Below are 15420 nucleotides of genomic sequence, written 5' to 3'. Positions count from 1 at the left end.
CTAAAACTGCCGCTGTAACTACACCTGAGCCCATCGGTCCCGGAGGAACTAAAACTGTCCCTGTACCGACAACTCAGTCCGTAGGTCCCGAAGGAACTAAAACTGCCGCTGTAACTACAGCTGAGCCCATTGGTCCCGGAGGAACTAAAACTGTCCCTGTACCGACAACTCAGTCCGTAGGTCCCGAAGGAACTAAAACTGCCGCTGTAACTACATCTGAGCCCATCGGTCCTGGAGGAACTAAAACTGTCCCTGTACCGACAACTCAGTCCGTAGGTCCCGAAGGAACTAAAACTGCCGCTGTAACTACACCTGAGCCCATCGGTCCCGAAGGAACTAAAACTGTCCCTGTACCGACAACTCAGTCCGTAGGTCCCGAAGGAACTAAAACTGCTGCTGTAACTACACCTGAGCCCATCGGTCCTGGAGGAACTAAAACTGTCCCTGTACCTACAACTCAGTCTGTCGGAACCGGAAGAACTGGAGCCGTCACTGTCACAAGGCCGCTCATTGGTTTCAACAGCACACAAGCTGTCACTGAACCTACAGGTCGGTTCAGTGCTTCCACTGAAACTACAACTGTACCAGTTGGTCCTGAAACTCAGATTGTTGAATGCCAATCAACAGTTCCAATTGAAATGACATCCTGCGGTGGTGGTTGTCCGACATACTCAATGTAAGATTTCCATCTTTTCTAGGATTTGGGATTGGGTTTTCATGGGAGGGATTTAGGCTATCATCAAATCTGCATACATTGTTTGAAATTCTTCTCAAGACAACATTGTCTGCATTTTTCCCTTTACAAAATATGCCAACAAATGAATCCATGTCTACAATATTTGTTATTGATTTATAAAATCACCAAATTCCTCTTTCATTTAACATGCTGTTACGATTTGGAGTCTTGACAGAGAAGGAAATCCCCAATTGAACTGCCCATCAACAATTCAGAATTCTCCTCAGACTGTCCTTCCTTCATAGAATACATTTAATCTGATGTAAACAGACTGCTGATAGATATTCCTAGTAACTACATCTGGTGTAAAGCATCTCTCCTGATGATCCCTGACAAAATTGAGCATAATGCATTAACACTTAATTTAACCTAACATTTTCTATTTCCATTAAATTCACTAGTCTGAGCAGGTTATACATTTGAGTGTACATGAGCAGTGGGACAATTTGTGTGCTTTTACTTGCTTTTACCTATTAACCTGCCATGCTCCCAGATAAGAGATCTTAAAAGCATGTTTGTTGCAGAACACCACTAAAAGTAACGCTACCACTACCACTGACACTGTTCTTCTCTTGTCTCTAAAGGTATTCAACAGAGACACATGGCTTAATGCGCAAATGCACCTGCTGTCAAGAGGTGGCCACCAGTAAGAAGGAAGTAGAGTTGATATGCTCTGATGGCACAAGAAGGATGCACTCTTACACTGTCATTGAAAAGTGTGGTTGTCGTGAACTCAAGTGTAAAGATCTAATTTGGACTGGCTAGGATAAACTTGTTTGCTCTAAAATGCCTTTTGCATAAATATAGATTATCTTCTTTGATTTAAAACACATGTTACTATTATCCATCTATCCAAATCTTAATATAACCTTTTATTATTTGAACAATTTTAACATGTGATTTGTCAATATGAAGCAATTTAATCTCATTAAACTTTTTAAGCAAAGAAGTATCTGGTCTTTTTATTGTGATTCTTTATAATATTGTGTCTAATTGAATGTTACAATTAATTAATTCATTCATTATTTTCATGTCTGGCAATATTTGGATTATCAGAACTATATATAAATATACATTGACATTTAAAATGCATAACACCCAACAACATACAAATAAAACTGGTGCTCTTTGGTACAACTGGGTGACAAAGGGATGAGACCATGGCACTTTCGTCATTTTGTGGAATGTTTTAAAGGCCCTTAAGAGTCTGGATTTCACTTTAATGAAAGCATTGTTGCTGCAATGCGTAGGTGTCTTTTTATTCTTGCTATGCATATAGCCAGACTGTTAAAACACAATCAAACAACTCATGACCGCCTATCAGAGTGCCGCCAAGGAGGCAAGAAACTCATATTTCTCTCACTTAATCCGTTCACAAAGTCATAACCCCAAAGTCCTATTTCAGACAATAGATTCAGCAATCGGCCCACTAGGGCACTTCTAGTCATTTTTACTAGTTGACTAGTTGCCTAGTTTACTAGTCGACTAGTTGTTTAACTACCTATTATGTAAATATATATATATATATTTGTACATTTAAAAACTGTACATTGGTGACTATAACTATAGTCTACCTGATCTTGAGGCCTACAAAATCGGGGGGGAAAATAAATACCCCCCACCCCCCCCTTTTTTCATTTTTCTTTATCAACTAGTACCAACAAGGTCGACTAGTGGATTTACTAGTCGACTAGTAAACTAGTCGACTAGTTGCTTAATGCCCTACTATACGGCCCACCACCTAGTCAGCCACTCAAAGCATCTCCCGAAAAGTGTGAAGAATTACTCACACAACCAAAATCTGATGCTATCGGACAACAAATCCAGAGTCCAGAACACAGGTTTCTTTGCCAACCCTGGAAAAAACTCCCAGATGAAATCCTCTCTACCTGCAATCTGGATACTATTCCAACTAGATATTGGAATGCCCCCTCAGTGACCATCGACTACCAGGCTCTGCGTAAAAGGTCATCCCATGCATGCGTATGCAGCTCGTGAGTGATGAGATGAGATATTCCTTTTTGTCCCACGAGGGGAAATTTGTCTTGAGCAAAAGTGCAGTAGTAGGCCCAGGCCGTAGCGTAACGGTCTGGGCACCGGACTGGTAATCCAGTCGCAGTGTGCCGCGGGTTCGACTCCCGGACCCGACACGGCCTTTACTGCATGTCATCCCCCCATCTCTCTCCCGTTTCCTGTCAGCCTACTGTCTGTCCCTTCAAAAAAAAAAAATCAATAAAAGGCGTAAACCGCAAAAAAATATCTTAAAAAAAAAAAAAAAAAGTGCAGTAGTAGCCTAAATCAACGTTTTTTAGGGGGCACGGTGGCACAGTTGGTAGTGCTGTCGCCTCACAGCTAGAAGGTCCTGGGTTCGATTCCCGCTCGGGAAGCTGTGGGTGCTGGCGGCGTGTTTCCTCCTCCGCGTCATCAGTGCCCATACCCGAAGGCGGGGTTGGCATGTTACCCTCACAAAAAACATGCAGTAATCCTGGTCACTAAACTGCCTCTCCCTGGCCAGCCGGGGCGCCTGATGGAGGGGAAAGGAACAGGTTGGAACAACGTGTTCCTTCCACGCGCTACGTCCAACCAAGGAAACTCCCCCCTGTCAGGTGTAAAGGAGCAACTTGGACACTCAGGCATGAAGGAAGCATGAGTTCAAGTCCGTTGCTCTCCCCATGTCCCCCATATATGGGGGACTAGTGGTTGTTGGAGGGTGTGTAGAGCCCAGGATCACATTAGATGATTGACACAGGGGTGAAAAATGGGTTACAAAATCGTGGGATAAAAAGATATATTAAAAGGAAAAAAAAAAAGGCAACACTATTTGACAGACTGAACACCGTTTTCTCAAAGATTACCTTCATGGCTGTTTTTTTCCATTTTAGCTATTCTAGATATGAGCTGGACAGAGAGTGTCCCAAACCAAGCTGACATGCCATATCTAATAATGCTACACGTCTGCTATTATGTTTAAAGATGCATTAAACCTCAAGCAGACTGTAATAATCAAACATTTTAATTCATTGTCTGGCTTTGGTCTTACTTTGTTTATAAAGTGCATGCTATACTCAAGTTATAATTATTAGTGTGGTTGAACCACACTATAATTACTTGTTAGTGTGGTTGCCCTAACAGGGAAACCAGACTATTGTGATTGTAACATGATATTGATAATAATTTATTTGTGAATTAAATTTCCCCATTGACATGAATGGGAAAAATCACATTCAAGTATTTTTTCCTCAGAGACCGAAAGCACTATAGTTACAAAACTTGGGAGGTAAATTCATAACAAATACTAAAATTATTTAACTTATGATTATATCAGTCGGCCTCATGGTGGCGCTATAACAGCTCACTTTACGTTTTGGCATATAACTCTTGAACCGTAGGTCGTAAAATCTAAATTTATTTTCCCCTGGATTCATTGGATCGTGACGCATCTCCCCATATACGCCACGCCTATTTCCGTCTGGATAGACTTTCCGCCATTTAGATCTGATCTTTTAGGGAAAAAAAATCTGTATAGTTCGGCCTTAATCGTCGTCCGACGTTAGTGGGAGGGGGCTATTTTACAAAAAATGCCACAAATCACAAACGGTGGTATAATCAACCAAAAGCCAAAAGCGATTCCATTTTCATCCATAGGGGTGCCGCAAATGCGAAAAATGTAACCGTTTCTGGCAGAAAAAAGATTTTTGGGGGGATCACAGGGGTGACGTGACATTGTAATGGGCTAGCAATATTAGTGGGAGGGGCCTATGTAAGCTACTGCGGCAACCTTCCTAGTTACCCACACCACCAATAATCATGATAGTACAGCAGCTGTCTGCACCACGACGGATCATCACCATGCCAGCTTGAGATGGACATTTCCATTCATATTTTATTTTTGTCTAATATGCAAAGCAAGTGATCAATAATATTACCAGAAACACACATATATATAGCCATTATCCAGTGCAGTGCTAATGGATTCTTGATGTGCCAGTGTAAAATATGTTGCATTTATATAGCACCTTTATATCCAAGGCGCTTTACATAGATTGTGCATCAATTCACCCATTCACACACACATTCATACACCGATGGCGGCGGAAACAATGCAAGGCACCAACCTGCACATCAGGAGCAATTAGGGGTTCAGTGTCTTGCTCAAGGACACTTTGACACTAACTCTGGGGGAGCCCGGGTTCAAACTGGCAACCTTGCGGTTGCCATCCGGCCACTCTACCACTGAGCCACTGCCGCTCAGGGGTCTTATCAGTACAGTTGCAGGAGAAAAAGGGCCACTTGTGAGTTGTAGCATACTTGAGAGCTACACATTAGGTTGTCACAGTAGGCCTATTTAGATAGATGGCTTCTCAGAGGACGGTGTTAATTGAGGACAGGAGGAGACAGGAAGTTCTACAAGCTAAACTATCCATCCATCCATCCATCTTCAACTGCTTATCCGTAGTCGGGTCGCGGGGGCAACAGCTCCACCAGAGAGCTCCAGACTTCCCTCTCCAGAGCAACATTAGTGACTTCCTCCTGGGGGATTCCGAGACGTTCCAAGGCCAGAGAGTCGATGTATTTCCTCCAACTGCGCCTTGGTTTGCCCCGGGGTCTCCTCCCAGTGGGACATGCGTCGAGGACCTCCCTAGGGAGGCGCCCGAGAGGCATCCTAACCAGATGCCCGAACCACCTCAGCTGGCTCCTTTCCAGGCGAAGGAGCAGCGGTTCTACTCCGAGTCTCTCTCGTGTGACTGAACTTCTCACCCCATCTCTAAGGGAGATGCCAGCCACCCGTTGAAGAAAACTAATTTCGGCCGCTTGTATTCGTGACCTTATTCTTTCGGTCATGACCCACACTTCATGACCATAGATGAGAGTAGGAACGAAGATTGCTCGGTAGACAGAGAGCTTTGCCTTCTGGCTCAACTCTCTTTTCGTCACAACAGTGCGGTACAGCGACTGCAATACCGCCCCTGCCGCTCCGATTCTCCAAGCTTGTGTTCTACAAGTTCTACAAGCTAAACTAGTTTTTTTTTTATTGTTTGTCGCTTAGTTTTGCCATGCCATGTTTTCATCTTTTCCACTGTGGTCACATACCGTTGAGTTGACTCACACATACTGTATGACGTACGACTGCACGTATCACGTACAGTAGGCTACCACAAAAATGTCATCCTGTCACTTTATTTAAATGTATTCAAACACGTTTAAGATTAGATTGTGAATATTAAAAAAGAAGACATTATGGACATTATATTCCGTGGTGCCACCGACTTTCTTTTTCATGTTCAGACATATCGATGACCCCTGATGATCTGCATATGTTCAGGCATATAGTGATGATACCTGATCTACACATACAAAAAACGTTCACTGGAGCAGTGGTGCTTGTGTTGTTGTGGAGCATTTGCTGACGAAGAGTTTAGTTGTGACTATTCCCTTCTGAGCATGAATTAGCGGGCAGTGAATAATGATTCAGTTCATACATTTGCTGCCATTGATGACCGTTGCTTGCTTCCCAGTGGAGTGTTGAGGAAGGTGATGTTGTCAGAGTGGTTCTCTAAAGACATGTCAAATATGAAAACCGATAATAGACGTGCAGGATCAACCGGCCTATGTTTGAATGTTACGCAATCTGGGCTGCTGTCATGAAAGATGATATAGCATGATACAAATAAAGTGTATTATTATCCAATTACATTCAAATGAGCTTTATTGGCTTGAGAAATGCATACGTTTACAATGCCAAAGCAAGTGTGAAAATATAATAAAATACAGTTGAAAATAGGGTAAGTTGGAGCGGGAACAGCGTTGTGTAAACAGAGCTATGTCATTGTGTTGTTTAACTTGTTTATCAAACTTTTATACCCTTTAAAATGTATATACATTTTATCTTTTATACAGGGCATAAAGCTTTTTTTTAAACAAAAAGCAGCAATTGTCACTTTGGGACAAATAGCAGCATTTCTTTCTCAATGCATTATTTTGTACAATGCTACAACAATATTATAATATATAATGACCCATTATGATGTTGAGAAACATTATGAGAAAGCATATGTTTACAATGACAAAGCAAGTGTGAAAATATAATAAAATACAGTTGAAAATAGGGGTTGTGATATTCCCTTCTGAGCGTGAAGTGGGCAATAATGATTCAGTTTGGCCTAGTGGGAATGTGCATGCATAATTTCACGGAAATTGCACACTGCATTCATGATTTGAATGCAGACTTTGGAAGGCAGTCTTAGCCAATCAGGATGGAATATGGGAAATTGGGAAGATCTGTGTTGATCACATAACTATAGAGATGTATAAAATGTGCACAAGTAATACAAATAAATGTGTTTAGCGGCCAGTTCAGTCTCTATCCTTCTTTATACTCTATGCCTATGGTGTACCTACCGTAGGGGACATGGGGAGAACATGCAAACTCCACACAGAAAGGCCCTGTCACGGGGCAACCCCAATATAGCCCTTTCTATAACATGAAAGGGCTATATTGTTTTAAACGTGTGTTGGAAGTTAAATGTTCACTGATTGTTTGCACTGCTGGTGGAAATAGATTAGGAAGGGGCCAAGTGCTGTGCAGGAGAGGGTTGTTTCATTATGTTTTGAGTTGTGTTGATTTAAACTGTCATTGTTTCCACCCCAAGTTTTATTTGTTTAATTGTAACCCATCTTAGTATGTTCGGGTATGGGCACTGATGATGCAGATGAGAGAACACGCCCCCTGCAGCGCCCACAGCGTCCCCAGCAGGAATCGAACCCAGGACCTTCTAGCTGTGAGGTGACAGCACTACCGACTGTGCCATCGTGCCCTCTCAAAGTGTTTATTCTGTAAGTTCTTGCCATTCACACGTCAAGTGATTTAGAGTGACAGAGCTTTGGTATGATATGTACTGATACTTACACAATGAATTCATGATGATGACTGTTTCTGACTGATGTTTCATGTTGCCTTGAAGACAGTTGACAACGCGACTCATTTGCGTGATGATGCTGCTGACTGTTGCTGCACTGGGCCTTTTCATTTTACTTCAAAGTGGTGCTAGCCGCTCCCAACACATGTATCCTCATTGGTCCATTTGGTTTACTTTTGCACTCTCAAGAGTTGAATTATTGTTAAACATCTGCACTGCTTAATTTAAAAGAGGTCTACACAATTAGAGAATGTAAATAGTTATTTTGATCAACGTTTGTCTAACTTATATTTCTCCTTTTGGTACCACATCAATACAGCATGGAATAGTGGACAAAATCTTATCAAGCTTCAACGAAATATTTGAAGTGTTGGGTCTGAAAGGCTAAATCTCATCAAATGGTGGTCTGTACATGGCTCAAATGTCGAACACATAATGGGCCTCGACATGGAAAAAGGTTGACAACCACTGCTTTATGCATCTCCTCAAAATATGGACAGATGGCCGGCTTTGTCTCCCCAGCCTCTGTCCCTATCATGTCTGTGTGCATGTGTACTGTAGAAACACACGGTTAAATTAACACATTGCAAAAATCTGTAACATTATGAAGTACATCTTTGTGACGTCACTGAGACACTGCGACACTGCCCATGGACTGCCCGTGTAAATACGCTTGTCAACTTCTCAGCGCGTACAGAAAAAAGTCGCAGGTCTCTTTAAAAATGAAATAATAGGCTGCGCGTTAAATGCTGCCCATTTGAAAGGACCTTTAATCTCATGTATTTTAGCCATTTGACATACTCATAGTTTAAGACAGTTGTTGGACAGATGTGGGTCCCCAGATTATTTTGAGGGGTCTCCAGATGGTTATCCTAATGTGCAACATTGTTTTTTCACGTTAAAAAAAACGTAAGGGAAACTGGCAGAAAAAAGACTTGCTCGCAGCATAAATTGTTAAGGAAGACTGCTTCGTGAGAGACATTACGAAAATATAATTTATTTTTATTTTTGAATGGAAACTGGTGCATTTATATAGTGCTTTTATCCAAAGCTCTTTACATAGATGATAGATTGTGCTCCGATGGCGGAGGAAACCATGCAAGGCACCAACCTGCACATCAGGAACAATTAGGGGTTCAGAGTCTCGCTCAAGGACACTTACTCTGACACTAACTCTATTATGAATGCTCATAATAAAGTGCTATGTGCTCAAAGTGAGGTTCATTTAGCAAACGTTTCAGTCCTGGGACCTTCGTCAGTGCTATGGCACAGCTGGTTGAACTTCATCTGTGATACAATTTCATATTTTCACATGAGTGTCATAAGTGTCTTCACATGTCTATGAATGCTCGTCACACCTTTCTATTTTGGGCGGGAACCCCTTTCGGTGTTAAGCATTTTGTTATGCTTTAGCCTATTGAAAAATAGCAGATCTACAAGTTTGGTGCCGCACTACGAGCTTGTAGGTCTGCTATTTTTGAAAAAATCGTAAAAATGTGGCCCAAATGTTTGAATATATTCTTTGAGAGTGTTCGTTTTTAGCTCAAATCTTTGCTTCTGGGGGGTCCCTGGAACAACATATTTTCAGATGGCTGGTCGGTGGCCAATTACATATATATTTGGGGGGCCTTGACATGAAATTTTTTGAGAACCACTGACATAGAAACAAGGGTTTTAACAGGATTTAGAAGGCATTATTTTGTAGAATCGTCCTCAGGTCTAAATGGGTTACTTAATTATGGCTTGCCTTCTATACTAAAACAGGTTTGCCTAATGGGCGTATGTACGTATGTATTTCAGAATACAAAGAGCCAGGTATGTGGGAGATGCTTCTATGAAGGCGGGATCGAGAGTCATTAAATGCAAATTTTTTAGCTGTGCAGTTCCAAACAAATTCAAGCTTACACACTACACAGAATACAGCTCACATTTTAACCACTCACTGCACAGAAGAGGTGTACAATGTACATATCAAGAAACGGGTTAATACAATTACATTTTTTTATATAATTGAGGACTCAAGGATATAATCGAGGCATTTCAGGTAAGTGATAATATAATTACTCTGTAACCTCACCTGTATCTGCAGTATTGTAACGACCCTGCGAAAGACCCGGCCGTTTGAATGGTTTAGAGGAGTTGGAGGCCGGGGTTTATACCTTTATACCTCATACTTTAATGCTTATTATGAGGTATAAAGTACAGCAGCCTTGTGTTCCTAAAACAGAAAGATTGGGTATTGGGTAAGACGTCATGACGTTATGTATCTTTCAGGACCTTTTACTGCTTTGTCTCAACCATTACTATATGGCTCTGGTCTCAGCCACCGCAGTAGTATTTTGACGTTACGTTTTTTTTATTTTTTGTCTCCACCAGGCCAAAGGCATGGGGGTTGAGTATGTTTTGCACTCCGTCCGTCCGTCCGTGTGTGTGTCCGTCCGTGTGTCCGTCCGTGTGTCCGTGAGCAGCTAATCTCCGGCACCGTTAACCCCGTCCATGCCAAATTTTGCACACACACTCCCTGGATGCCAACGATGAACCTCTGCCCCAAACTTTCCAGACCGGCCTGTTATAGCGCCACCAGGAGGCCGCTTTGTGCAAAACAAGTTTTTGCACAGTACACCTACAGATTTTGTCCAAACATCACGCAAATTGGTACACAGTCTCTCTAGAGCCATTCAACGAAACCGGTCTTTCAGATTTCTCAGACTCCATCCTGATTGGTTAAGATTGGCTTCCAAAGTTCACAGGAGTGCTCAGTTTCAAACAAAATGCTACAAATCATGAACACATCGCGTGATTTCCGTGAAATTGTGCACGCACATTCCCAATAGGCCGAGGACGAAATGCCACATGAACAATTTCAACTCAGCCTCAAGGTGGCGCTATAACTGGCCGAAAAGTGTTTTTACCTCTAACTGCACGGATCTGTGGATAACTTTGTATGCCAACTCCCTAGAGGCCAAGGAAAAACCTTTGCCTGGAATTTTTCACATCTGCTCTTTATAGCGCCACCAGGAGGCCGACATATGTAAAACACATTTTCTATTATTACTCCTTCAGATTTTATCCAAATTTCACGCAAATCGGTACACATGATCTCCATAGTCATGTGATCAAGACAGGTTTGTTTGATTTCTCATATTCCATCCTGATTGGCCACGATTGGCTCCTACAGTTTTCAGGAGTAGCCCGCTTTGTACAAATCGCCACAACTCCTCAACGCAGCGTCCGATTGCGATGAAACTGTGCACGCATATTCCCACTAGGCTGAGGAAGAAATCCTGGTGGAGACCTGTGCCCAGAAGGGCACTTTTTCTAGTTTTCAGTTTTTTTGTTGCCACTACTGTTGGAGCAGCCATAAACTACACAGGTTCATTCCGATGTTCTGGGCATCTATGTAATCATATTTTCCCAAACATTTATAGACATTGTAACCATACACAGAGAACTCAGGCTGATCAGGCCATCATATACTGTTACCTAAGAAGCGCCTCTTGTCTACTCTAAATGCAAGTAAAAATTAGGGACAACAAAATACCTTATTTAAAAACGGGAGAGTCAGTTACAAATATGGACCAGAAACAACCAGGATGAAACCCATCGAGGAGAAGATAAAGTGTCGATCACATGACCGTGGATGTCCATGGAAATGAGAACAAGTCCATGTTTATCTATGGGCATGTAAAGCACAGAGACTCAAATGCATATATAAATATATATCTCTATACCCCCAAACACAGGATGCCAATTACAGAAAAGGTCTTCATTTAGACCTTTTTGAGCAAGAGTCTGCAATGTGTGTATCCAAAAAAGCTCACGTTTTAACAGGATGTTATTGATGTCGCCCCCTCTACGTGGGGGTTGGTTCAATTCAATCCCTGTATATCTTGAGTGTGTAGACATTATGACCCGCTTTACAGAAATGTACAGCTACAGGGCTAGTGATAACGTTGTTGCGGATGGTGCTCCGGTGTTGCACACGGGGAAGAAATATGACATCAAAGGTATCATTACATGCTCTACAGCCAATGTGATTTATTTTTATTTTTTCCGGGAAGAAGACAAGTCAAGCTTTCTCTGAATGTCTTGTGGTCGTCGAACGATCATCTGACAGCCCCGGGCCCCTGGAGTCACGGGCCAGGGTGAAAGGACACCCCCCTCCACCCCGGTAGTTCCGCCCCTGGCTACTACAATGATTAAGCCTGTAACCCTGCATCAGACATACTGCTACTACAATGATTAAGCCTGTAACCCTGCATCAGACATACTGCTACTACAATGATTAAGCCTGTAACCCTGCATCAGACATACTGCTACTACAATGATTAAGCCTGTAACCCTGCATCAGACATACTGCTACTACAATGATTAAGCCTGTAACCCTGCATCAGTCAGACATTGCTACAGTGCTACTACAATGGTTAAGCCTGTAACCCTGCATCAGACATAGGCCTACTGCTACTACAATGATTGAGTCTGTAACCCTGCATCAGACATACTACTGCTACTGCAATGATTAATCCTGCAACCCTGCATCAGACATACTGCTACTGCAATGATTAAGCCTGTAACCCTGCATCAGACATACTGCTACTACAATTGTAACCCTGCATCAGACATAATGGTACAACAATGCTGCCGCACGGAAATAATGAAAATAGCCGATATACAAGTGTGGAGCTGCTATTTTCACTTGGAACAATCATTCATTTATCGGAAACCGCGTTCAAAGCGATTGAAATAATTGTGATTTATTCATTGACATCTCCCCAGCCCTGACGCCATGGGAACGTCCAGATGGTTCAGTGCGGTCATGCTCCTGGGCTCTGCCTCCATGGTCCTCCTGATCATCTTTTACCTGGACGACCTATTTGTGGAGCCCCTCCATGCTCCACGCCACGCCCACAAGCTCCACGATAGACAGGTTAGATTCTATGTATATGAACTTAATTTAACAGTTAACTATAACAGTTACCATTAATGTGCAATACACAAACAAGCCCATAACTAACTGTGTTGGTGTCATGCCTTGTTATTATTATTATTATTATTATTGTGTGTGTTCTGAAGCCTTTTGAGTTGCAATGAAAACTAGGGGTTACGTATGTAACCAAAGTTCTATAACAGCGAGCAAGGCTGCTCACTTTTGGGAGTTTGCGCCCCCTGGCGTAAACACAGAAGCATTTATATAAACTCACAGACAATTTGGCTGGGACTTTAAGACGTCATGACGTTGAGACCCCGCCCGCCAGGGCACTAGTATAACAGTGCGTCAACGTCCCTTTGTCTTCATTCGATAACAATAATTGTTCTCTTCTCAAGCAACAAGAAGGGAATCTTAGTGAGCAGCCTTGCTCGCTGTTATAGAACTTTGGTTACATACGTAACCCCTAGTTCTAATAATCAGCTTAGCAAGGCTGCTCACTTATGGGAGACTTCATTAACTCCCTTATTGTCATCGCGAAGTCTGGACCCCTAGGGCCCGTACCTTTATCTGTGAGCAAAGGACCACAGCACGTCCCTCAACAGGACTACTGCACCCCATTGGGAAGGCCAATCAGACCTACATCTGCCATATGTGCCTAAGAGGGGCCGACAGAACAACCGTCTTAACGCCCTGGAGAAAACCAACGTCCCCCATGGGGAACTAAGTCTCTCCACTAACTGGAGGCCACGCCCAGGACCGCATGCGCCACTGGCGCCGCTGTCACATCCAGTCTATAGAAGGTGGCAAAGGTGGAAGACGATGCCCAACTTGCAGCAGAACAAACATCCTGAACAGAGACCCCCCTACAGAGGGCCCAGGACGATGCCATACCCCTCATAGAATGTGCCTTCAACCCTACGGGAGGCACCATATTCCTGCCAGAGTAGGCCCGCTCTATAGCCTCCACGATCCACTGGGAAAGCCTAATCTTTGAGATAGGCAGTCCCACAGTCTTGGGATCCCAGGAGACAAACAGTTGTGTAGTCTTCCTCGTCACCTTAGTCCTGTCCAAATACAACCTCAATGCCCTCACCGGACAGAGGTTATGCCTACTCCTATCCTCCTCAGAGGCAAAGGGGGGCGGACAGAACGCCGCCAAGTCCATCGGAACCGGGGTAGCTAGGCGGTTCTTAGGTAAAAATGCCGGATTGGTCTTCATGACCACCCTTGCATCCCCATTGAACCTCATGCATTCCGCACTTGTGGACAAAGCATGGATATCACTGACCCTTTTAGCGGTCACCAAAGCTAATAATAACGCTGTCTTCAGCGACAATAGCTTCATACTCAACTCCTCCAAGGGCTCAAACGGTGGCCGGGACAGAGAGTCCAAAACCAAAGCAAGGTCCCACGAGGGGACCAGAGACTTGGTCACCGGATGAAGGTGGCTAGCCCCCTTCATGAACTGGCGCACCAGTGGTAGCTGGCCCACCGTCTTGTCCTCAAACCCGATGTGGCAGGCTGAGATAGCAGCCAGATACACCTTGACAGTACTAAAGGCTCTGCCTTTGTCCAAGAGGTCCTGGAGGAACGACAGAACGACCCTTACTGGTGCTTGAAATGGCACAACTTGAGCTGGTGAACACCAGTCTTCAAACAACCGCCACCTCATATCATAAGCATCCCTGGTCGACTGCGCCCTTGCACACTGAATAGTGTCGATGACGCTCTGGGGAAGACCCTCCGCGCCAAGATTCAACCTCTCACGGGCCAAGCCCAGAGGTCTAGATCTTCCGGCCGTGGGTGGAATATCTCGCCTCCCGCCTGGGTCAATAGGTCCCTGCGCAACGGAAGCTGCCAGGGCCGACCGTACAAGAGAGGGACTATGTCTGACCTCCAAGAGCCCCACCCTGGGGCCACTAAGATCACTGACAGGCGCTGTGTCCTCACCCTCTCCAGCGTGGGAAGGATGAGAGACAACGGGGGAAATGCATAAAGTAGGCCCTGGGGCCAACGGTGCGCCAAGGCATCCAAACCTAGCGGAGCCGTCCCTGCTATGGAGAAGAACAGAGGACACTTGCTGTTCTCTTCCAAACAGATCCACTCGTGGCTCGCCGAACCTCTCCCACATCTGCCTGGCCACTGTTTTGTGCAGTGACCAAGCCGCATAGAGGTATCGGCCCCTGGACAACAGATCCGCCCCCGTGTTCTGGAGTCCCGGAACGTGGGAGGCTCTGACCGAAAGAAGGTGCTCGTCGCACCATAACGTCAGTCTGTGTGCTAGCGCATGCAGTTTGGTGGACCGTAGGCCCCCCTGCTTGTTGATATAGCACATCGTCGTTGTGTTGTCCGTCCTGACCAGGACATGGAAACCGCTGATGAACCGTTCGAAATGCTGCAGCGCCAACATTACCGCCATCAGCGGCACCCCACCCAGACAGGCTGGCATCCGTCGTGAGTACTTTCCGGGATACGACCATCCTTATAATCACGCCTTCTGAGAGGAATCGAGCGCCTCTCCACTGACGTAATGCCTCGAAGCAACCCACCGATAAGTTCACAAGATGATGACAACGGTGTTGTCCTACACCCAGTGACTGCATCCACCTCTGAAATGGTCTCATGTACAATCTGCCTAGCCGAACAACGGATATTGCAGAGGCCATGAGACCCGCCAACCTCTGACAGGTTCGGAACGGGACCCTGTTGCCCGTCCGAAACAACGCCAGACATGACTGAAAAGAGCGGATCCTCTCGTCGGAGAGACGCGCCGTGAAAGACACAGCGTTCAACGTCATGCCTATGTAATCTATTGATTGCGTCGGCACTAACACGCT

This window comes from Protomyctophum parallelum (genome assembly GCF_964188405.1).
Source record: "Protomyctophum parallelum genome assembly, chromosome: 9".
Classification (NCBI taxonomy): domain Eukaryota; kingdom Metazoa; phylum Chordata; class Actinopteri; order Myctophiformes; family Myctophidae; genus Protomyctophum; species Protomyctophum parallelum.
The sequence above is the reverse complement of the archived record's forward strand: the minus strand, read 5'-3'. Positions refer to the sequence as shown.